Source organism: Erpetoichthys calabaricus, chromosome 12 (genome assembly GCF_900747795.2).
Source record: "Erpetoichthys calabaricus chromosome 12, fErpCal1.3, whole genome shotgun sequence".
NCBI classification, from domain to species: domain Eukaryota; kingdom Metazoa; phylum Chordata; class Cladistia; order Polypteriformes; family Polypteridae; genus Erpetoichthys; species Erpetoichthys calabaricus.
This window is the reverse complement of record NC_041405.2, coordinates 13,543,665-13,567,443: the sequence shown is the minus strand read 5'-3', so window position 1 is coordinate 13,567,443 and position 23,779 is coordinate 13,543,665. Positions and strand designations below refer to the sequence as shown.

General features: G+C 43.5%; 1 protein-coding gene across 3 annotated transcripts in view; it reads left to right on the top strand.

Moving 5' to 3' along the window:
• mgat3b (beta-1,4-mannosyl-glycoprotein 4-beta-N-acetylglucosaminyltransferase b) overlaps positions 1-23,779 on the top strand; it is a 141,234-nt gene that overhangs the window by 46,934 nt on the left and 70,521 nt on the right. The window contains exon 1 of one of the 3 annotated variants that reach the window (XM_028815118.2): positions 15,168-15,303. The exons of the other annotated variants lie outside the window; for them this stretch is intronic. The gene's annotated coding sequence lies outside the window, so the exon portion shown is untranslated. Of the gene's footprint in view, positions 1-15,167; positions 15,304-23,779 lie in introns of those variants that run through there. 3 annotated transcript variants of the gene reach the window in all.

The following is a 23,779-nucleotide window of genomic DNA, read 5'->3' as shown; positions in this document are numbered from 1 at the left end:
CCTGATGATGGAAGATGGACTTTAGTACTTCTCAGTTTGAAAACTGTCCAAACACCTCATGTATCTGGGCTTGCCAGGCGTGCAAAACAAGAAAAGAATGTTAAAGTAGCAAGAGGAGTCTGCGATTAGCTAACCTTCTGAACTGCGTGCTTCTTAAAAAGACCACAGCGTGTCTCCTTTAGTCAGACCACTAACCGTTGGGTTCTTAGCTCTTTGAGTCCGTAATCCAAAGAAATACACGTCTCCTTTTCTACCTTCTCTGTTTTACCTTCCTCCTTTTGATAATGGATGGATGGTTACGTGAAATTCACTTACTTCAGGTTGGGGTCATTAGGGCAAGAGCATATTGTGACAACATTGGCAGGAAGAGATGCCAGTCCAGGCCACCTTAACCAGTTAACCTAACTGCACATCTCTGGGAGAAAAATAGAGGTAGCAAGAGAAGTCCATGTAGACATGTGGAGAACAATAGAACTCCATACAGACTCTGATTAGACTGGGATTTAAACCGTGAACTCTGTAGCTGTGAAGAAGTTATCTATCTATAGTACTAGCCATCCCCTGCGGCTCTACCCGCGTAGTAGTGAAACAGGACAAAGTTTTAAAAATCAATAAACAAAAGATATCTCTAGCTAAGCGGAGGCAGAGTCTGCTCCAAAATGCTCCCTCTCGGCCTCGGATTAGCACGAATATATCACTCATACAAGTGAACTATGATTCTTAGCACGATGAGAGAAGTCGCAAAATCAACCGGAATGTTCAAGCAAATTCTAGAAAAAAACCCAATCTAAATCCGTTAAGTAGTTGTCTAGTTAAGAGGATGCAAATTGTGCTCTGAGGTTGGCACATGACTGAGGAAGGCCCCGTCCCCCTCCCCTTGGTCCACTGTATTTGTCTCGGGTTCGTGCGAATAAATCAGTAGCGCAAGCGAACTATGTTAGTTAGCGAGATGAGAGGGGTCTCAAAATCAACCGGAATGTTCAAGTAAATTCTAGAAAAAAACCTGATCTAAATCCGTTATGGGTGCTCCGGTTTCCTCCCACAGTCCAAAGACATGCGGGTTAGGTGCATCGGCGATCCTAAATTGTCCCTAATGTGTATGTGCCCTGCGGTGGGCTGGCGCCCTGCCCGGGGTTTGTTTCCTGCCTTGCGCTCTGTGTTGGCCTGGATTGGCTCCAGCAGACCCCCGTGACCCTGTAGTTAGGATATAGCGGGTTGGATAATGGTTGGATAAATCTGTTAAGTAGTTGTCTCGTTCGCTAGCTAAGAGGATGTAAATTGCGCTCCGAGGCTGGATAGTTAGCGCGATGAGAGAGGTCTCAAAATCAACCGGAATGTTCAAGCAAATTCTAGAAAAAAACCTGATGTATGAATTTTAGTATAGTAGGCAGGATAAATAGAGAGAGAGAGAGAGAGAGAGAGAGAGTGTCTCTCTCGCTCTCTCTTATAATATATATAGATAGAGAGAGCACCTTTCATTTCTATCCTTCTATATATATCCTGCCTACTATACTACAATTAATTATCTATCAATCTAATCTGACATTCCTGGTAATCTGCTGTCCCATGATAGTCGGGTTGCCCTGAGGCTCAGTGCTCCCCCTTGTGGTGATTAGATAAAGGTGACTCCTGCACAGGTGATACTAACACACTTGTTAATCAGCTTGGAAGAGGCCTTCTCAATATTTCACATTGACTTCGGAGGCCCACTAGCATGGTGGCTTTTTCACAGCAGTCTGTGTGTGGGCTGTTCAGTTTTCCCCATATATTGCAGTGACGTGTGTGTGTGCGTGCGTATTTTTGATTATTTGGTGACTTTAAGCTGACCGGTGAGGCGTGCACATGAGTGTGCCTTGTGTCGGCCTTCTGCTCTTTGGCTCCAGCCTCTGAGTTAGTGCTGCGGGAACATTCACTGACTTCCCTGCACTGTGAGCTGAAGATAGATAGATACAGTAGATACTTTATTAATTCCAAGGGGAAATTCACATACTCCAGCAGCAGCATACTGATAATAACAATATTAAATTAAAGATTGATAATAATGCAGGTAAAAACAGACAATAACATAATGTTAACGTTTACCCTCCCGGTGGAATTGAAGAGTCGCATAGTTTGGTGGAGGAACGATCTCCTCAGTCTGTCAGTGGCGAGTTATAAAATGAATGGATGAATTAGATTTATTAACAATAATAACTAAGAATGTACTACAAATATGTACGTGAAATTGTAAAGTGTTTTGTGTTTCTGGTGGGCTCGGTAAGTGAACCCGTCATCTTAACAAGACTTGTTGCAGCCAGTTTGCACTTCAGGCTGAATTTAGCTTGGACCAACGTGCCAAACTATGAGGTGCCAAGTTATATTTGAACTTGTATATCTGATCTACTGTACCTACCCTGGCCACCTGTCTTGGCCTGTTAATGCACTGTCGATCTCGGAGCTCTGGAGTGTAAACACAGGGTGGGACGCGGTAGTGTCGCTGTGTCACAACACCAGTAGACTGCATTTGATTCTCACCTCTGTGGAGTTTGCTCAGCCCCTCCATGTCCAGAATTGGTTTCTCTTCACGTATTACAGATTTCCTCTCTCAGACATTTCTCTATGGGGTGAGTCCCACCATTGGACATTTGGTTGTATGGTGGGAGTGCAGCGTAGGCTCCATACGTTCCTGTCAGCACTGCCCGGCTGCCTATCGCTGTGCATTTGCAGTATATGTGTGCCTCTGTATCCCTATAAAAATACACACACACTGTAAGTACAGTATATAATATGTACATGTGCAACATGTACCCATCCCTGAATAACATACAGTAAATATGTGAGGGAGGTGTGTGTTATTAATAACGCAAGTATATAATAATATACATGGTCGTTACAAATTAAGACTTGTATTCAGACCCCTTCGTCTTCAGCACACTTCAATTTAAATGGTGTGAGATATGGCCGGCCATTCATCCCGGCCAATACCCCAGGCCGCCAGATGGAGCCCTCCTTGCAGCATGGAGGTGCCCCGAATGCCAGCAGGGAATCATGGACAATGGAGTTTTAATGCACAGCCCTGCTGGATACCATGGGGACCGCCAGGAGTCGCTGCAGGAAGGTCCAGGGACTGTTATTTGCCCAATAATCCGGAAGTACGTCTTAGTCACAGCGACAGAGGAAATGACGGACTTCCGGGATAAAGAAGAAGTTTTCATCTGACCCGGAAGTGCTGGGTAATCACATGGACTGAAGGATCAGAAGCACTTCCAGGTCATGAACTATAAAAAGGACTGTGGGAGATCCCAGGGTTGAGCTGAGTCGGGATTATTGAGAATTGTATTGTAGTGATTTATGAGGATTGTGGAGTGGAGGGTGCTTGGTGCACATTATTATTATAATAAAATCAACTATTGGACTTTTATCTGGTGTCTGGCGTCTGATCCGAGGGTTCAAGGGAGCGATAGCGCCCCCTATCTGTCACAATGGATATATTTGCCGAACCATCTACACCCAATAACCTGTAATAACAACAAATTGAATGCGTTTTCAAAAAAGGTCGACAAATTTATTAAACATTAAAAAAAAACAAAAAACTAACCTCTCCTTCACAAAAATAAAAATTCGGGAGTGTGCTCCCCCCCCCCCCAACTTTTCTCGTGTACTGAGATAGAGGAAAAGATCATCAGAACCTCTTCCAGTTGCGTAATATTTCTCAAATATCATGTATCTCTGTTTCTCATCATAACTAATTGAGAATATCGATACACAATCATTTATCTCTATTTATAATGAAATTTTATATTAAAATTATATTTTCGCACTTAGGGAAGGTGGTCTTCTGGAGGCCATGCCTCGACAGGTCAGAGCTGTTTTAGTGGACCTACACAATATTAGGCAGGTGGCTTCAATGTGATGTTTGCTAATGCATGTATGTATTGTTTGTTCTTCAAAGCATGAAAACACTCTGGTAGAGTTTATTTTTGTAAAAGAAAGTCTTTATATCTAAAAATGTGGTCAGTAACTGATGCACCAAATAGAAATCTCATCCAACACACAAGAATCCTCCTTGTGCACGCAAGTCCTGTGAACTCACTAGGTGTCAGCACACGACAGCAGACGGTGGCTCCTCTCGTTTCTGCTTCAGTCTGTCACGTCCTTTATCAGAAAATGTCTCCTCGTTCCTCCACATAAAGCTGGTTATCTGCTGCCAGTTTGTCGTTCGTCTGAACCCAGAGAGCCCTCTTCACTTCTTACGGTGGCATGAGATCTATCTCGACTTTGAGCCAGTCGTATATCATTTTCTTGTTTGGTAATTTTATTGTTACTCTTCCTGTCTAATGACCTCTTGTCCTCTTTTGTTTTTGTGCCGGTGTTTCTAATTTTGCCTCGGGCCTTTGCGATTTGGTCAACAGCCAGTTTCACAAACCACAAAGGTGCTCACCTCCCTGATTTATCATCTCGGTTGCTGTCAACATTTCAGCTACTGCAGTACTTCTCATTGAAAACCCTGACCTGCTGTGATTCAAGGATGGTAACGGGAGGATAGTTTGAGGGTCCTCACATGGTTCATTGCCAACTCAGCTGAGAAAGGACGATTTTGTTTTTCTTTGTCAATTTAAAAATAATGTTTGGGACAAAGACACTTTTTTTTTTTCCCTTTGATTTTCCCCCTCACCTCCACAGTTTTAAAATTTACAAATCAAACCATTCAGACATCGTGATTAAAGTGTACATTGCAGACTTTCATTTTAAGGGGATTTGCATATATTTCAGTCACACAACACTTTTTCCTACATGAGCCCCTCCCCCCCCCCCCAAACCCCCCCAATTTCAGGCCACCATAATGTTTGGGACAATTGGTGTCACAGGTGTTTTGTGACTTCTCGGGTGGATTTCATGGCTTCATAAGATTTCTCAGCTTGCTTCTACCCTTTAGTGTCTGTAGTTGCCGTTATTCTACATGAGGACAAGAGCTGTGTCAATGAAGCCATTATGAGGCTGAAGAACAAGAGTTAAACCATTCGAGACATCAGTAACACCTTAGGATGACCTAAATCAATTGTCTGGAATATCATGAAGAAGAAAGAGACCGCAACTGGTGAGCTCAATTATCAGGAACCAGTAGGCCAGTGAAGACCACCACTGCTGATGACAGAAGAATCCTCACTCTGGTAAAATAGAAGCCCCAAACGCTTGTCTGACAGATCAGAGACAGTCTTCCGGAGGCAGACGTGGATGTATCAGAGATGACTATCAGCAGAAAACTTCATGAACAGAAACACAGAGGCCACACTGAAAGATGCACACCGCAAACACAGGATGTTACAGTTTGCACAAAGAGGGCTTAAAAGAACCTGAAGAATTCTGACAAAAGGTCTTGCGGACAGACAAGACCAAGATGAACCTGCTGTATCAGAGTGATGGTGAGAACAGAGTGTGGAGACCAAAAGGAACTGCCTGGAGATCCAAAGCAGACCACCTCATCTGTTAAACATGGCGGTGCTGGGGGTGTTATGGTTTAGGCATGTATGGGTGACAGAGGTCCTGCCATATTTCTCTTCATTGATGATGGACCTGCTGATGGCAGTGGTGTAATGAATTCTGAGGTGTGTAGAAACATCTGACCTGCTCAAGTTCCAGTACATCCCTCCAAACTCGCTGGATGGTGCTTCATCCTATAACAAGATAATGAGCCAGACATACTGCTGAGGCAACACAGGAGTTTTCAGAGCTAAATAATCGGGAGTTGTCTCCTATAGACTTTCTCGTATACTCAGATATGGAGATGGATATTTGAGGAATAAAATGCAAGACAATGATTTATATTGTTATATTATGTGCATTTAAGAACCATCAACAACAAATCAAATTAATAATATATTGATCAATTATTATAAAAGTAAAGTACCACTTCAGGTTAGCGGAAATTGTCCAAAAGTTGATAGAAATCTATGATTTGTACCTAATACTTGTATGCAGAATTTGGTTGGCCTAAGTGAAAGCGTACACTAGTTAGCGTGTTTACATACACGCGCACGCACACACATACACCGACATAATTCCAAAAATTGTATTTTTTAGATTCGGGGAGGTCTAAAACCTCAAGATTCATCAAAATCTCGAAATGGAATTTTTGGATGATTCCAATACTTTTCCTATATTTCGTATACGAGAAAGTCAGGGAGATCTAAAACGTCGAGATTCGTCAAATTTTTGGACGATTCCAATACTTTCCCTATATTTTGTATACGAGAAAGTCAGGGAGATCTAAAACTTCGAGATTCGTCAAATTTTTGGACGATTCCAATACTTTTCCTATATTTCGTATACGAGAAAGTCAGGGAGATCTAAAACTTCGAGATTCGTCAAATTTTTGGACGATTCCAATACTTTTCCTATATTTCGTATACGAGAAAGTCAGGGAGATCTAAAACTTCGAGATTCGTGAAATTTTTGGACGATTCCAATACTTTTCCTATATTTCGTATATGAGAAAGTCAGGGAGATCTAAAAATTTGAGATTCGTCAAATTTTTGGACAATTCCAATACTTTTCCTATATTTCGTATACGAGAAAGTCAGGGAGATCTAAAACGTCGAGATTCGTCAAATTTTTGGACGATTCCAATACTTTTCCTATATTTCGTATACAAGAAAGTCAGGGAGATCTAAAACGTCGAGATTCGTCAAAATCTCGACATCAAATTTTTGGACGATTCCAATACTATCCCTGTAACTTCGTATATGAGAAGGTAAAAATGGAAAATTCTTCAACATCTGAGCCAGTCACCCGATTTAAATCCAATTCAGCAGGCCTTCCATGTGCTGAAGAGAAAACAGAAGGGGGAAAAGCCCACCGAAACCAGCAGGAGCTGAAGATGGCTGCCATTAGAGGCTTGGCAGAGCATCACCAGAGATGATCCTCGGCACCTGCTGATGTCTATGAATCGCAGAATGCAAGCAGGCCTTGCATGCAAAGGGTATGTGACAAAAGAACTAAATATGATGTCTTTAATTGACCTGCCATTGCTGTGCCCTGAAATGGGGGGCAATGTGTGCAAATCCCCTTAAATCAAAGACTGCAATGTGCACTTCAATCATGTCTGAATTATCTGAATTTTAATTTTAAACTGTGGAGCAAAGGGGGAAAGAAGGGAAAAGGTATCATTGGGCACCGTATTACATGAAACAATTCGCATCTAGAATGTGGCCTTTTGGAGGAAAATGCAGAGATGTGGGACAAGAAGCTGTCCTCTGACTCAGGGAGTCACCAACTCCGGTCCTGGAGGACCACCGTGGCTGCAGGTTTTCATTCTAACCCTTTTAATAATGAGTTCCCTGTTTGTGCTGCTAGTTAACTTCTTGTGAATTAATTTTGATTAAATTGCTTTTTTAAGGTTTGTTCCCCTGAATTTCTTCATCGTTCCTCTGAATTGCTTCATTTTCTTTCCTTAAATGGCACCCCAAACAGAAATGAAATGTGAAGTGAGGGAGCCAACAGAAGACCAACAAGTCAGGTCCTCAAACTCCAACCAGTTTCACTCCAACCAGTTCCTTAATTAGGTGCCCGCTCTTTAATTTGAAGAAGCTGCTCTCATTGTGCATTAGCAGACATGTCAGACATTGCTGGTTTTCTCTTTTCTAAGAGCACTGTTCAAATGTTATGGGGATCTGAGCAGATCGACGTTCCTGAGACCTTCACCTTTCTTTATTTTCAGATATGGTATGATGGACACCAGTTGTTTTGGCTCATTTTGTATCTTATTATTGTTTGGCTGCTAATTTTAAGGGGTCTGAATCTTCAAGAGCAAGTCGATTTTAAAATGAATTCAAAAGAAGTGAATTAGGAGCAAAAACAGGTCACTCATTAAGAAAAGGGTTAGAATGAAAACCTGCAGCCACGGTGGTCCTCCAGGACCGGAGTTGGCGACCCCTGCACTGTACAGAAGTTGCCCTCCTTCTGACCCTTTTGGAGTCTTCTCAACATTATCGGGAGAGACCGAGTTCCAGTCAGAGTGCGTTCTGTTGTGTGTCCGCGTGTCGCCTAAAGGGCTTCACCTGAGCCTTTCCTAATTGTATACGCATTGATCTGTCAAAACAAACACTCCTCCAGGGCACTGGATAACCTATTTTTTCCTGTGTTGCTTTGTTTGTGTTTACCTATTGGTTACTGGGAAACTTTTAAATGCCCTGTGCCTGTTGAAAAATATTTGATGGTGTAATAGGCAGGAATTAATTTCCCAGGGTGTTTAGATATAGAAATGCTTTTAGAAGGTTGGGCGCAATCTTCCATTAATCTGATGGCCACATGAGAAAGGTGGTTTCCTTTGACCGTGGTAATTGCCTGCTGGCACTGTGTTTTTAGAACCGGTTTCTGTCTTTTCTTGTTCTCTCTATCAGTGTTGTAATAACAGACTGAATGGTTTCAGAGAAGATACCCAAAGTTCCCATAATTCCTGTAGTATAACCCTTGTTCCCATTACCAGAAGGTCTTTCCTCCTACGTGGTAGTGGTGGGTCTGACTCTGCAGTGCCAAAATGACGGCTTTTTATGATCATTTATCTTTACATTTCATACACATAAAGGGCCAATTGAAAAATGTAAAAGCTATATGCTCCAAATGGCACCTGTAACCACTCACAAAGCCGCCCCCTCAGAGCCTTGAAGCAGAATTCAAATGAACATCATCCCTAAACAAAGAGGAGGAAAGTAATTGGGCAACAAAATCATCTGTCACCCAGCCAAATGAACCTAAGTGTGCTGACACTGTGATGCCAATGGGCATCAAATAATGCAGCTTTCATTCTTGAAACTGAGGTGGTCCATTCCTCAATGTATTTTAAGAATGCGCCATTAATTTGAGAAGTAGACCGTTCCAAAAGCATTAGATCACCAATTGTCTGAAGGAAGAAGCTCAGAGAAATTCCCATCAAGAGGCAACAAGTAATTTAGCCACCCTACTGTACTGCCAAGACAGATGTTCGCACTGGTGAGACGTGACAACAAACGTGAGGCCCAACAGCAGCAGATTAAATGAGGACTTGACAGGCAAAATATCAGTCCAGAGAAATGAAAGCTGAAAGATATAGGAGTCTTGCAGTAAGTGTTCTCCATAGGCTACATCTACACTTCTGTGTTTTTATTTATAAACGGCATTTAAAAGTGAAAACGACCTCCATCCATACTAGCATTATTTATGAACGTATCTCCATCCACAGGGCTGGCTCAAACTTTTTTGCTGCCTTAGTTAAAAGTCAGAATGTCGTGTCACACGCAAACCACGGAGGCAGTTACTACACACATTACTGAAGATCAAAAGAGCAGTAGGGTGTTGGGTAATCCATTCTGAGGTTTTTCACTCAAGTCATAAATGGATGTCCTAACTACGATTGGGATGAGAAGAGGGATTCCCCCGCCTTTGGTGATTTCGGCACACAGTCACTTGATCATTTCGAGTTTCCACCTTGGTGATTTGGTTGTGCCACATCATCACAGGCCCTTTTTAGGTGTTCACCCAGAATGCCTTGATGGTAAATCCCCCTCTGAATATAGTTGGCTAAATACCACTTCCAAAAAGCTTTGCAATCCTAGGTGACTGCCTACTTGGCCAATATAAGTAGAGCCGCCCATATGCGTCCATACTAAAATGACAGAAAACTCCGATGAGAAAGACATTCGCCTACATGAGGTGTGAGTGCATCGGTGGAAAAAAATCCTTGAAGAGATGGTAACTTTGCCCTAGGCCACAGGATTTATCACAAAACTGCAGCAACCGCCAAAATATTTGCCTTTTGCACATGAATGTAGTAAATTGTACAAAATCCAACTTAGATGCATTCAGGCAAGCAACACAACATGTGCCATAGAAAGGAACTCTTGCATGCCCTAACAAAAAGAAAATTAAAAGGGCTTTAAACAGCCATCCCAATTACTTTATAAAGAAAATCCCAGGAGCTCTGTCCTCATCAAGTGTTGGCTTGAAATGCAACACCACCTTCTGGCACCGGCTTGTTTTCATGGTGTCTGTGCTGGAAGGGGTGGGGCCTTTTTGTGGGTGGGGCTAGGCTTCCACTTTGATAGTCCTCTCAGAGCTACGAGTGGGGGGAAAAAAAGTCAGTGCTAGCACTCCACCTTGACCCGGGTGGTACAGCTTACCTTGTCAGATCCTGGAAGGTGGTCTACAGACATACATGCCTGACAGGCTCTCAAGAGCATTTGAAAAAGTCTCCGTTTTAAAAGTGTGGATGAAAAATTGAAATGGAGCATGAGGCCTGCATATTTTTAAATGAAAGCGTAGCAGTGCAGACGTAGCCTGAAAGAGGCGTGTAGCTCACTTATACAACAATCAATCAAGCCTGGCAACTCTAAAACTGGGCAAACGCCAGACAATCAGTACGGGTACAGAACTGGACAGCAAAACTGTGACGAGGAGCCCAGTGCTGGGGTTAACTGTTATGTCATTAGTGTAACTGCACTTAATTAGAATTTGGAGAACAAATTAATTGTACAAACCCGCAATAAACTAAATAAGTGACTACAATGTGCATCTCTGGCCTAAATCCTGTGAATGGGTTTGTGTTGCGACCTTGAATTCACTTTCAGGGGTATCCTTTCTATCTATCCTGCCAAGTCGAGCTTACTAAAATTAATATCTGTTTAACTATGTGATCCTGCCTACTACACTAAAGTTAATATCTATCTATCTATCTCTATCTATCTATCTAGTAGGTGGGGGCCATTAAAGGGTCTCCCGCCCATTAAAGGGTCTCCTACAGTTCCTGGTGGTTCATTTTGAATGTGCTTCAGAGTGTTTGAGTTATTGTGAGGTTTTTATATTTACAATTTTTTTTTTTTTTTGGATATTTTGAAACCTGCGTTCTGTTTTTGGACTCTGGTGGTTTTGGGGCTTTAGCCGATTTTTCTTTAGGTCGTTGAGCTCCTTAGGAATAAACCCTTTTTACTTTATAAGGACTCTAAAAAAACCCTTTTTTTGGAAATGCCGGGGTTTTTGGCTGTAGGTTTTCCCCCTTTTTTGTGGTAATTTTTGGGACATTTGATTCAGGACTCTCAGCCCACAATAGTAAGGCCATCTAGGGCAGTGTTATTCAATCAGTGTGCCACGCACACCGAGGAAATGATAGTGGAGCACACTTGGGCCTGATCCTGAGAGGGGCAAATTGTACAGGTGGTCGAGACCTGTGTGAGGAGGACATAAAAGCAGCTCTGCATTCGCTATGTTGCACACACCGCACTTCAGACACGTCTCCTGTCTCCTAGAGTCCATCTGCCTGGTTGGTATGGTTGCCAGCAAGCCTCATGGGGCTGGTTAATAGTGGTTAACAGAGTTGCTTCTGAGGCAGAGAAGGGTGAGCAAAGGGATGAAACAGCTGGGAGATGCCACCCAGCTGCTCACTGAGTGCCGTGTCTGTGAACGTTGATCTCGGGGCTATTTTTTGTTTACTGGCTTCTCTGGTAGTTCTGCCCCTTCGGACAGTTGAGCACACGCACGAGATATAATGTGCTTGTGGTTAGAGAAATATTGGAGTGCCTTGGGATGTTTTCCGGTTACAAAAATTGTGCCACCACAGGAAAAAAAAGGTTGGGAAGCACTGCTCTGATTGTCTCAAACGTCCGTAAAATGGCTGCAGAATGAGCCTTTCAAAAAACTGAAATGTAAAATTCAGAATGATGTTGCCATACAAAAGGAGGAATAGATTTCCTCGACTAGTTTTGCCCCTTTGAATGTTATGTTAGTAGCGGAGTACTTTTGCTTTGAGCAGAATATAACAGGAATGACTGCAAAGAAAAACAAGAAGTAGTTGTACACGCCCAAGGGTCAAAAGTGTTTCACAATTAAAGTCGTGTTGAATTGTAGTGCGGTGTGATTGACACCAAATGAGAACAAGACGCAAGGAACAGGGCTGCTTTCGCTTTGTTTAAATAATTGCTTGACTGCCGCTAGACATGCACTGATTTTCTGAATGGGCTCGTCTCAAAACAGAAATGATAGTCATTACTACGGTATCCTGTCTGAGCTGACAGAAGGTTGGAGGAAAGAGTAAAATTCGGCTGGATATGTGGACATTTTCTGGAGGCAGAGAGTGTATTGCTAGCGAGCTGGAAGAAGAAGTGCAGTCAGGATGAAACCCGAAAGATCTGCCGCATGGTGTCAAAGCCAAAAACGAGAAGAAAAAATCCGAGCCAAGAGTTGAAACTAAACTGCGAGAATGACTAGTCACAATCCATGAACTGGGATAAGGAAATTGTATAATCAGTCGCGTAAATAATGCAGGTCATGACCTCTGAGGCCACACCCCTAACATGGGAGCACAACGAGAAGACAAAATAGCGGTGACCGCAAATAACCGAAATGTTGGTGAAAACGGTACAAAATAACACATTTTAGGAAGTTTGACACATATATATATATAGTTTTAAAAAGTTACTGTGCACTAGGAAAATTCCGAAGGACTGGAAAATGGCAAATTATTATCCAGTTATATAAAAAGGGTGAGCGGACAGACTGAAGCGGCTATAGGCCAGTAAAGCTTAAAGTGCATTACCTGTAAATTAATGGAAGGAATTATTAAGGGAAAGATTGCAGTGCTGAAGTGGTCACAAGTGGCGTAGTCGGCAGGATTCTTGGCTGTCTGCTTGACAGGGACCCGCATTCAATACATTACTTGGGACCACCAAGGGGTGTTGCAGCACCCAAACTCCAGAATCTCCCTCACTTGGTGTTTCCTTTCCATTACACTGGCCTTGTGGCCACGTTAAGGGTCCCTGCTCAACCCTGGCCAGGATGCCAGCCTATGTGTATCAGCCATTTAAAATATATGTACAGTGAGCATTTCTCACTATTTCACACACCTTATATATATATATATATATATATATATATATATATATATATATATATATAGATACACTAGCCATCCTCCGCGGCTTCACCTGCATATTAGTGAAACAGGACAGTGAGGAAGACCCTGCCTGGCTTCCCCCTCCCCTCCGCAAACAGCCTCTGTCTCAGATTAGAGTGAATATATCACTCCTGCAAGCGAACTATGATGCTTAGTGCGATGAGAGAAGTCACAAAATGAACCGGAATGTTCAAGCAAATTATAGAAAAAAACGATCTAAATCCGTTAAGTAGTTCTCTAACTAAGCCGAGTTAAGGTTACGCCCCGAGGCAGACGCATGAGTGATGAGGACCCCACAGCCCGATGAGTCTCTCTCAGATTTGCGGTAATAAATTGGTACTGCAAGCAAATTATGATACTTAGCACGATGACAAAGTCGCACAGTCAATGGAATACTCAAGCAAATTATAGAAAAAAAAAAAAAAAACCAATCTAAATCCGTTAAGTAGTTCTCACGTGAAAAGCGGACAGACATACAAACGGGTCTAAAAAACTAAGAAATTTTGCACTTGAACCACGAAATTTTTAAAACCATTTCTTAGAGAGCACCTATGGGCCAAGGGTAACCTACATTCCAAATTTCAAGTCCCAAGTCCTCATGGTTCGGGAGATTTCGTGATGAGTGACTGGTATTTTGCTTTTATATATATATATATATATATATAATATATATATATATAATATAGATTTGTCACACACATGTGAATAGGAGGCAGCTAAAGGACTTGAGTAATTGTAATTCTACATCAGACCAGGGGGCGGCGGAGTGTGTTGACTGTCTCTCTCTCGGTTCCTTGGAGACCATTCCCGGGAAATCCCATCAGGTTCTGGCACATCTGATGATGTCACTTCTGGTCCCTGAAGACGCCACGTCCGGTTCTGGCATAAATGACATCACTTCCTCCACCGGCCTTTAAAGCCACCAACTTACCTCCATATAGTCAGTTCTGTTTTGGACTCAGTTTTGTAAACAACTTGTTTCAATTCAACCTTTTGCAGCCAGGATATACAGTATTATATGGTTGGCTGCCCCAAACCTTTGCAATAGTCTTGAGTTGTTCTTGTGACTGTTATCCTGCCTACTATACTAAAATTATTCTCTCCCTCTCTCTCTCTCTCATTCATTCATTCATTCATTATTTATATATATAATATTATATAGTCCTGCGGTGGGTTAGCACCCTGCCCGGGATTGGTTCCTGCCTTGTGCCCTGTGTTGGCTGGGATTGGCTCCAGCAGACCCCCGTGACCCCGTGTTCGGATTCAGCGGGTTAGAAAATGGATGGATGGATATATTATATAATATATAATAAAAATATATATATATAATAAAAATACACATACTAGCTACAGATAAGAAAAGAATTAAAAATTGTTGCTATCTCTTGCCTGTGTCCTTCCAGTGCCTTTTCTCTGCACCCGCATGTGTCTGAATGTCTCTTCACCAGCGCCCCCTCTCTCAAGGCCGTTCCCATAATGCCTGCTTCAGGCACCTTTCTCTCCTCCTTTCTGATTTCATACTTTCTGTCTTTGAGGGCATGTGCCTTTACTCTTCCTCCTCCTCATGAATCTCACTCTCCCACTTTCTCTTTTGTCACATCACCAAAGTCAAACTGACCGATTCCCACCAAAGCCAGACTTTAACCAATCCGATTGCTCTGAGGGAGTAGACACGCACACACCTTAGTTCTTTATTATATAGCAGGTATGGGCGTGTGTTGTTAAATGTGAGCTAAAGCTGTCATGATCTCACCAGTGTAGATGGGATTATTACTTATTATGTTTTGGCGGACACCTTTAATGCAAGGCAGCTTGCGACATCTGAGATACAATTTGGTTCGTTTTTAAAAATGTCTTTCATTTGGAGCACAAGCAGGGGAAGTGTCTTGCTCCGGGTCACACAGTGGGATCTGAATGCACAACCTGAGGTTATGGAGTCCAAAGCCTACTATGACACACTTTTATTAATTTCTAATAACTACAGTAACTATAGAATAGATAATGGTGCATTTCGTTCTCCTTCTTGTTACTTGCTGATTTCCTTTTGCCGGTGTAAATAAACGTTTATGCATAATAGAAGACAGAAACCCGAGCTGCCGGGGGTGAGCGCATCAAATAAATGTTATCAACGGACTATAGCAAGTGGGGAATTTGTGCCAAATTTGTCGGAGAGCAGTTCGACGGTGGCTTTTTGCATACCGGACAGACACACACACGCGAACAAGCACACGCTTGCCTTTATCTTTTAGAATAAAGCAGGAAGTATAAGTGGCGAAGCCATGACTCTCGCGGAGACTGAGCGCGAGAGGCAGGCTGGCATGGTGTGGCCCTGTTTCTGTCTGCGGAGGGCACGGCGGCTTTCTTCTTTGTCTGTGCAGTGAGTCTGGACAGGCTGATACTCACAGGTAAGGCAGATGCCGATCCAAAGACTCCGCGCCCACCGACATCTCGGCGTTCAGCACCTGCTGCTCGGGACCCGCTGTCCCCAAAAGTTGCTCCCCGTACTTTTACACAGACTCACAGTTTGCGAGGCGTGGGTCCATGTTGGCACTCGCTGTTTATCTGGCACTAGCTGTAAATCAAGTAATCTCTGGTGTAATCATTTTTTCTTTCCTTTTGTATTTTTTGAAGATGCCGAACACAGTTATTCCTTTGTTAGGCTGCTTATCAGTTTGGCGGCCTCGCCCACACAGCTGCGCTCGCTACTTTAGATTTCATTCATTTTTCTTTCTTCTTTTGTTTAAATCCTTTTTATCAGTTCTGTGCCAAGAGTGCAGTCGGTGATCGCGCAAGCTACCTGGAGCTGGCGTTATCTGACGGTGCCTGGTCACCGGTGGCGACTTCCTTTCGTGTCACAAGCCCGCTTTGCGTTTGAGTGGAGCCTCGGAGAGTTTTGTACACACCGATCCTTAGGGCTTTTTACTTTTTCAATTTAAAACCCGCTTCTGACATATTTGAACAACAGTGGCGCGGATCACTGAGCGGTACAGGTGGCCTTACTGCCGTTATGTTCAATGAAACCAAGGAGGTAAGACGGCATGAGCGGATTTACTAACCAGCAAAATTCTACAATACAGGCATTCAACAAACGGACTGCACCTTACACTACGGCTGGGCCGACTGACTCCGCCAGCTATGCACTAAATAGTCCATCAGATTACAACCGCAGGTAAAGTTCTCGTCCGCGGTCTCCACGAAGAGAATATTAAAGACAGTGGCGTCCAAGTGATTACGATAATGGGATCAGATAAGCGCTGCAGTACAAACCGAAGCTATAGGGTTGAGACTCTGCGGCTGGATGATGTTCTGCTTTTTACTTTTTGTGTATTTTATTTATTTAGGGCAGTACGGTGGCCGTGCAGTAAGAAAACCCCAGTAACTATTGCGTGGAGTTTGCAGGGCTTCCCCGTCTCTGTGTACTTGTGTTTCCTCCGTAGGTGACGTCATGCAGGTTAAGTGAACTGGCAACGCTACATCGGCCTGTGTGTGTGTGTGTGCGCGAGTGTGCGTGTGTGTGTGTTCAGTCCAGTGTCCAGTGCTTGTTCCTGCCTTGCGTGACATGGTAGCGAGGATACGCTCAGGCCCGGTCTTAGGTATTATGGGGCCCTAGGCGAAAGGGGGGTCCAGGGGCCCCCTGAAGGGGGCGGAGCCCCCCTGGAAGCTCTGTGAAATGCGTGAAAATTAGACCAAGGAGTTGATCGCCTATGCCTAAGGCCGGGCCTGATTGGGACAAATAATGCTGTAGTACAGTGGTCCCCAAACTCGGTCCTGGGGACCCACTATGGCTGCAGGTTTTTGCTCCAACCAGATCCATAATCTGATCATAAAATCGAGAACAACTGATCTCATTTAATTAGCTGGTCTTTTTTTCTGAATGCAGAATAACAGAAGAGTAAAACATAACAGTATGGTTTTTACATTTATAAGACATTTAGAAATATTTCTATTTTTTTCGAAAGCTGTAAATGCTTAACTCTCTTTTGTTGTTTTCCTATTATTTTCTCCTTTTCCTGTGTAGTTTGTTCCCTTCATTTAACCCTAATAGTGACAATTAACAACCAGCACAGCAAACATATGATGAAAGCTGCAACGACTTCAGCGTCAGACCCGCTAATTAGTAAATAATCAAATAACCAGAACACCTGGACAAGCAGAATGAAAATTAGGTTGAAAATACTGTTAACGACTTGCCCATATAACGGATTACTGTACAAACTAAGTTTGGTAGATTTTTATTAAAGTGTAATAATTTCTACATTGGACTCCAAAACACAGAAACTGGGAAATAATGACTCACTTAATTAATTAAGCAAAGAGTCCAATGAAAAATGGAAGTTGGTTGGAACAAAAACCTGCAGCCACAGTGGGTCCCCAGGACTGAGTTTGGAAACCACTGCTGTAGTGTATTTAAGTATATATGACAAATGCTCACTCGGACAATTTGTTTTGGGGGGCCCCAAGAAGGCGGGGGCCCTAAGCTATAGCTTGTGTAGCTTATACATAAATCCTGCACTGGATACGCTCTACTCCCTGCTAACGCCCCTGGACTGCATTAAGAAGGTTGGCAAATGCCATTCCTTTTTTTTATTATTATTACACACTAAAGAAACGTCCCAGTTGTCATTTAAACGTTTCTGATTACTTATTTAAACATGCATGCACACTCTTTAAATATCTTGGTTCTTTCACGGCACTTTTGTGAGGTTCCTTGTGGAACCTTAGCTTGACAAGGCGCCGTTTCATTCTGGGGAGGATTATTTCGCAGTTTGTTTTTTGTTTTTGCTTTGAAAAACTTCCTACTTTGCAGTTGTCTTTTTAATGAAAGCTTTAATGTATTGTAGGAGAAATAACAGGACACCCCGTGTCTGTGTGGGTTTCTTCTATTTTCCTCCCACGGTCCAAAGACATACAGGTTATGTGAAATGGTGGTCCTAAATTGACCCTGGTGTGTGTTTGCCATGCGATGGACTGGCACACCCTATCCAGGAGGTCTAAGCTATTTGTGATAGGCTCCAGGAGACCCCAACAACCTTGTTCAGGACTAAGTGGATTCAAAAATAAAAAAGACTGACTAACATGTTTAGAAAATCGGAACCTACAGCCTGTGTGACTGTATATGCAGGAAGTGTCCTTTTAAAATCACTAGCCACTAGTATTTTACAACTCCGTTACCATCTTAAAACTTTCTTTGTGGAACCTTCATGTGGATGGGTCTTTTGGGAACCAAAAATGGCACCCTTATGGCATCGCTCTGAAGAACCACTCTGGCACCTTGATTTTTGTTTTTGTTAACGTCGCTTGCCTTTACTTTGACTTCTCAGCTGCACCGCACGAATGAAGCTCTCCTCACACGTGATCCACACGCAGACCGAGCCCCCTGGCCACACCCATTCTCAGCTAGCCAATCATCCGCGACTCCTAATGTTTCATATAGGCCCTTAGAAATAAAGGTGCCAAAGTGGTTCTTCAGGGCAATGCCATAGCACAGGTTATATTCAAGGGGTCAGATTATTTGGGGAAACGTAAGTTATGCCTTCATTGTTATTATTTTTTTGTTAGTTTTGTACTTGCAAAAGAGATTTTAAATCCTTAGAAGCTGCAGAAGGAGATTTGGAGTCCGTAACGAGATTGTGCTTTCACTCCTGCGCGTTTCGTGTTTGTAAAAGCAGTATGTGAAAACGATACACACTGACAAACAATTCGCCCTGTCCTTTCTATCCCTTCGGCTATCAAGACGCGGAGATCTGTGTGTACCCCAAACCCTCGCATCTACCCCTGAGTAGATAGATAGATAGATAGATAGATAGATAGATCGATACTTTATTAATCCCAAGGGGAAATTCACAAGTAGCCGATTTATATGCAGTACATTTGTTACACTAGTCATTACTGTTTATTTTTTATTTATTTTACTGTTAGTAATAATTTGAATTCAAATTATTACTATCTATTCACTTACCTACTATTTATTTGTCTAATCTTCTATACATATGTTCCCGGCAATGTATGAAAGGCAGGCATTGTATAGAATGCCTGGCGTTTTGCGGGCAAAGTATGAAATATCTTAATTATTTTAATATTATATATACTTTCCCTAGGCATTGTATGAAATACCTTGACATTATATAGAATGACAAATGCTATTTAGGCAAAGTATTAAAAGAGAGTCATGAAAAGGCTTTGATTGAAAAGACGTATATGAAAATGAAAGAAATAAAAAAAAATAAAGTAGGACTTTCTTATTGAGGAAAACAAGAGAAGATAAAATATGAACCTGCTTGTTGCAACAAGGAAGGAAAGAGTTTTATTTTAAATTGCACTTAATTCCGAAGAAAGACTGGAATGTGGAGGCGAGCGTCAGAAGTCACGTGCCTTGCCATCTCCCGAGGACCATAAGGAATTGAGACTTGAAATTTGGAATGGAGGTTACCCTTGGCCCATAGGTGCTCGCTAAGTAACCGTTTTAAAAATTTCGTGGTCCATGCGCGTTCTGTTAGTATATATGCCCCCCTTTCACGAGATAATTACTTAACGGATTTAGATCTGGTTGTTTTCTATAATCTGCTCGAACTTTCCGGTTGATTTTTGGGACTTCTCTTATCGCGCTAAGTACCAGAGTCCGCTTGAGGTACCGATGTATTTATGCAAATTCGAGGGAGTGGCTGTGGGCCGAGAGCAAGGGGGCGGGGCCTTCCTCATTCTCTCTCCAGCCTCTTTTCGAGTTAGTCAACCTCTCGCCACGTGCTGCAGTGCACCTTGCCTCCGCTTAGCTAGCGCTACCTGTTTGTTCAACAGACATTATCACCTACACATTGTTAAGGAGTAACGTTTGACGTTTTTTGAGAGCGAGATCAGAGCTCCATGTGTTTTACAGGGTAGCTGCTGATTCCCAGAGATATCACGGCCACGCACGCGGAGAATGCTCTCCTGTCGGAGCTGAACACGATCAGATACAGTGCCAACGTCTATTGATTTTTAAAGTTTGCCCAGTTTCATTACTATGTGGGTGTAGCCACGGGGTATATATTATAGTTCTGTACTTGTCTTGTCCTTTGTTTATGTACATGTTGCATTGCGGTCCTGTTATTTCATCCCACGACATGTGCTGCTCAATGGTGTATGGATAATATAACAGTACAGCCACTTGACAGAGCGCTAACTTATCGCAGGATACCCACCCACACTCCCATCGCGATAATTTTAGAGATCCTCCTGCTTACACTTAAAATGTGTGTTCCCCGACTCGCCCCTGAATTGTTTCCTGCCAAGTCCCCGCTTGGATGAGACACGCCAGGGAAAGGGAACTCGCTGGCGGGAAAGGGCGTGCTCGCCCCCGCGTCTGTCGGATCATCGGTGATGCCCAGCAGCGGGACGCGAAATGCGCACGCAGGTAGGGATGGCCGGCTGAGCCCACTGCTTGCATCTCTTGCCCCCGCGATCCCAATCTTATTTGTTCAGCACACAGTGAGACGACGTGCCGAAAAGCTGCTGGTCGCTTGCCATTTTACGCGATGGGAACTTTGCACCTGAGATTTAGTGACGCTTCTTTGGGAGAGGAACCGCTGCAGGAATCTCCAAAGCCGACTCCTCGTGCTGATAATCGCCGAAGCAGACCGTTGTGCTTCCAAGAATGGCTTCCGCAGGCTCGCGCTGTCAGATTGGTTTATCCTTTGTGCTGGGGACATGTGCTTTATGAAGTTAAATACAGTAAAGTGGTAGTACTGATCACTTGATGATGAACTGCTTTTTCTTGTCGTTCACTCAGACGGACGTGCCGGCCTCTCCATTGAATGCTGCTGTGCGCCGCAGCTCCTCCAGGCCACCATACAACTTAACCGCCATGGCGTCTTCACCATCTGACACCTCCTCATTGCATTGTATTTTAAGAATGACACAAGTGTTGGTTTTCACAAAGTTTGCTGCTTCAGTGTTTTCAGATCTTTTGGGATACTGAAGTAGAATTACAAGCATTTCCTCAGTTTCAAAGGCTTTTATTGACAGTGATATGAAGTTTATGTGCAGAGTCAATATTTGCAGTGTTGGCCCTTCCTTTTTTTCCCCCAAGACCTCTGCAATTCACTCTGGCATGCTGTCCATCAACTTCTGGGCCAAATCCTGACTGATGGCTGCATATTCATCCATAATCAATGCTTGGAGTTTGTCAGAATTGGTGGGGGTTTGTTTGTTCACCTGCCTCTTGAGGATTGACCACAAGTTCTCAATGGGGAGTTTCCTGGCCGTGGACCCCAAATTTCAGTGTTTTGTTCCCCGAGTCATTTAGTTATCACTTGTGCCTTATGGCCCGGTGCTCCATCTTGCTGGGAAAGCCATTGTGGGTCACCAAACTGTTCTTGGATGGTTAGGAGATGTTTTGGTCCCATTCTTTATTCACAAGAAACCCAGCGATTCTCAAAAGAATCGCAAATCCAAGAATGGCAATCACTTTCTGTTCCCTCCGATATTTGTAGGGATGAAATATCATGGAGGGTGGGTGCGTCCACAGTGCCACTCACAGTATGGCGGTGACGTTGACGTATGATTCCGCTAGTCATGAGGCGTGTTTCAGAAGCACGTTGTAGGTGCCTTCATGTATTGTTTTTATCCATGCAGTCTCGCTTTTGGCAGTGGTGGTAGTGTGAACGACTTACCTGTTGCGTCTGACATCTGTGCATATATACTGTACAACCTGGCATGCACGCTGTACCTCAGGTTTAGTTTACAGGTCGTAGCCATACGGGCTCGTTTTTGTATTACTAATCGTTGAGCTCTTTCGTTTTGGAGCCGTGACTGCTTTGCCTCTGCTGTTGGAGAAGCACGGTGTGGGCGCCTTCGTTCATTGTGTCTATCCATACGTGCTCGTTTTTGTATTTCTGTTAGTGGAGCTCTTTCGTTTTGGAGCCGTGACTGCTTTGCGTCTGGTGTTTTTGAAGCGCGTTGTAGGAGCCTCCGTTTATTGTTTTTATCTATGCGGTCTCGTCTTTGTTGTTCTGTGGCTGCGTCGTTTACTGTTAGGAATCATAATTCAACTTACTTTTAATACTGATTTACTGACATGTGATCCAAATATGCCACACTGACTGCTGGCACAGTGGATTAGAGCAAGTTTAGTTTACAGGTTGTGCTGTTTGGGCGCCACCTACTGACTCTGGGAAGCCGCTGGGTTTGACTCTGGGGCGCCGATTCGCTGTGCACATGCGCCTCGGTGCGTCCGCCGTCCGTGCATAAATTAAACTGTCGTTTAGTAATATAGATGGCTGTGTTTTTAGGCAGTGAGTGAGTGAGTGAGCCCACAGGCTTGGCCGACATCAATGGTCTCAGGATGCTTTACTGTTGGCCTGACACAGGACTGATGGTAGTGCCGCTCACCTTTTATTTTTTCTTGATTCTCCAGGGATTCATCAAAGAAAATGACTTTCCCCCAGCAGTCCAATCCCCGTATCTTCTGTAGAATTTCCATCTGTCCCTGATGTTGTTCTTGGCTTCTTTGCTGCCCTTCTTGACACCCACCAGGCCACCCTCTAAAAGTCTTAACCTCACTCCCACCTGTCTGCTGCCATTCCTGAGCAAGCTCTGCCCTGGTGGTGCCCCCAGCTGAATCACCTTTAGGAGACGGTCCTGGTGCTTGTTGGACTTTCTTGGGTGACCTGAAGCCTTCTTCACAACCTTTTGAACCTCTCTGTTCTAACTCGGTCATCACGACAGAGTGATCTCCAGCCTTGTCCTCATCGATCCTCTCACCCGTGTTAAGAAGAGGATCACTGAAATGACGTCAGCAGGTCCTTTTTATGGCAGCACTGAAATGCATTGGTTTTTTGGGCTTAAGAGGGACTTTGCAACTAATTGCAATTCATCTGATCGCTCTTCAGAACATTCTGGAGTTTATGCAAATTGCCATCAGAAAAACTGCAGCAGCAAACTTTGTGAAAATTGAAATATTTGTGTCATTCTTCAGACGTTTGGCTATGACGGTACAATGGACGTTCTTGCAATAGATGTAGGGTTATCTCACTGGCAGTCTGGGCTTGGACACTGGTCTGACTGACCATTTGTACACCAAAGCTTCAGATTGGTCAGTCAGGTGGTCTTGGCTGTCTGCAGCCTGAATGTGGCCACCTACTCCAGCCGTGTCAGCATGTGCTATGGGGTCTTCTGGTGTTTACCCTTGGTGATTAGGTTTGGGCTCTTGGAAGGTGGTGGTAGATCTGTCTTCCTGCTCTTTTGTAGATCCTTCTTTCTTTTGCTAGGGTGTCAGTGACTATTTTTCTTGCCTCTGCAGGGTGTTCAGTTCTTTGTCTCTGGCAGATTTCGGGGCCTAATTTTTTTTAATTTTTTTTTTGAATGCCTTCAGGGTAGACGGGGGGTCTGTGAAGAAGACAACAGTACTGGAGATGTTCTCAGCATGGGCTTCACCGGTCTGGATGGCCATTACTTCAGCCTTGAAGCTGGCAGAGTACAGACGGGTAGTGAGGTGAGAGCCTTTCTTCTCTGCCTCCTGGGTACCTGATGGAGAGTCCAGCGCCACCGTTCTTCATTGTCTGTTCAGCTGAGCCGTCTATGTCAGGATGTAATTCCATGGTGTAGGATTTCTCCTCAGTGCTGCTGTGCTATTCCTCCATGAGAACGCCAGCAGTGTTGCAGTTAATCAGGGTTATGCTGGCTTCATTCTGTACAAGGTTTCTCATGGTATGGCTCATGGTCCAGGTTGTCAATGCCCTTTGTTCAAGGGTCCTTACCTGATGCATGAAGGTTCTCATTTTGAGCTATGTGGGGTCTCTTGAACCATTGCTTGACAGAACCTTTTCATGCTGTAAATATGTGGACAAAACCAACTTCGTTTAATGTCTAGTAGGCTACCCAGCCAAAAACTACCAGATTAAGAAA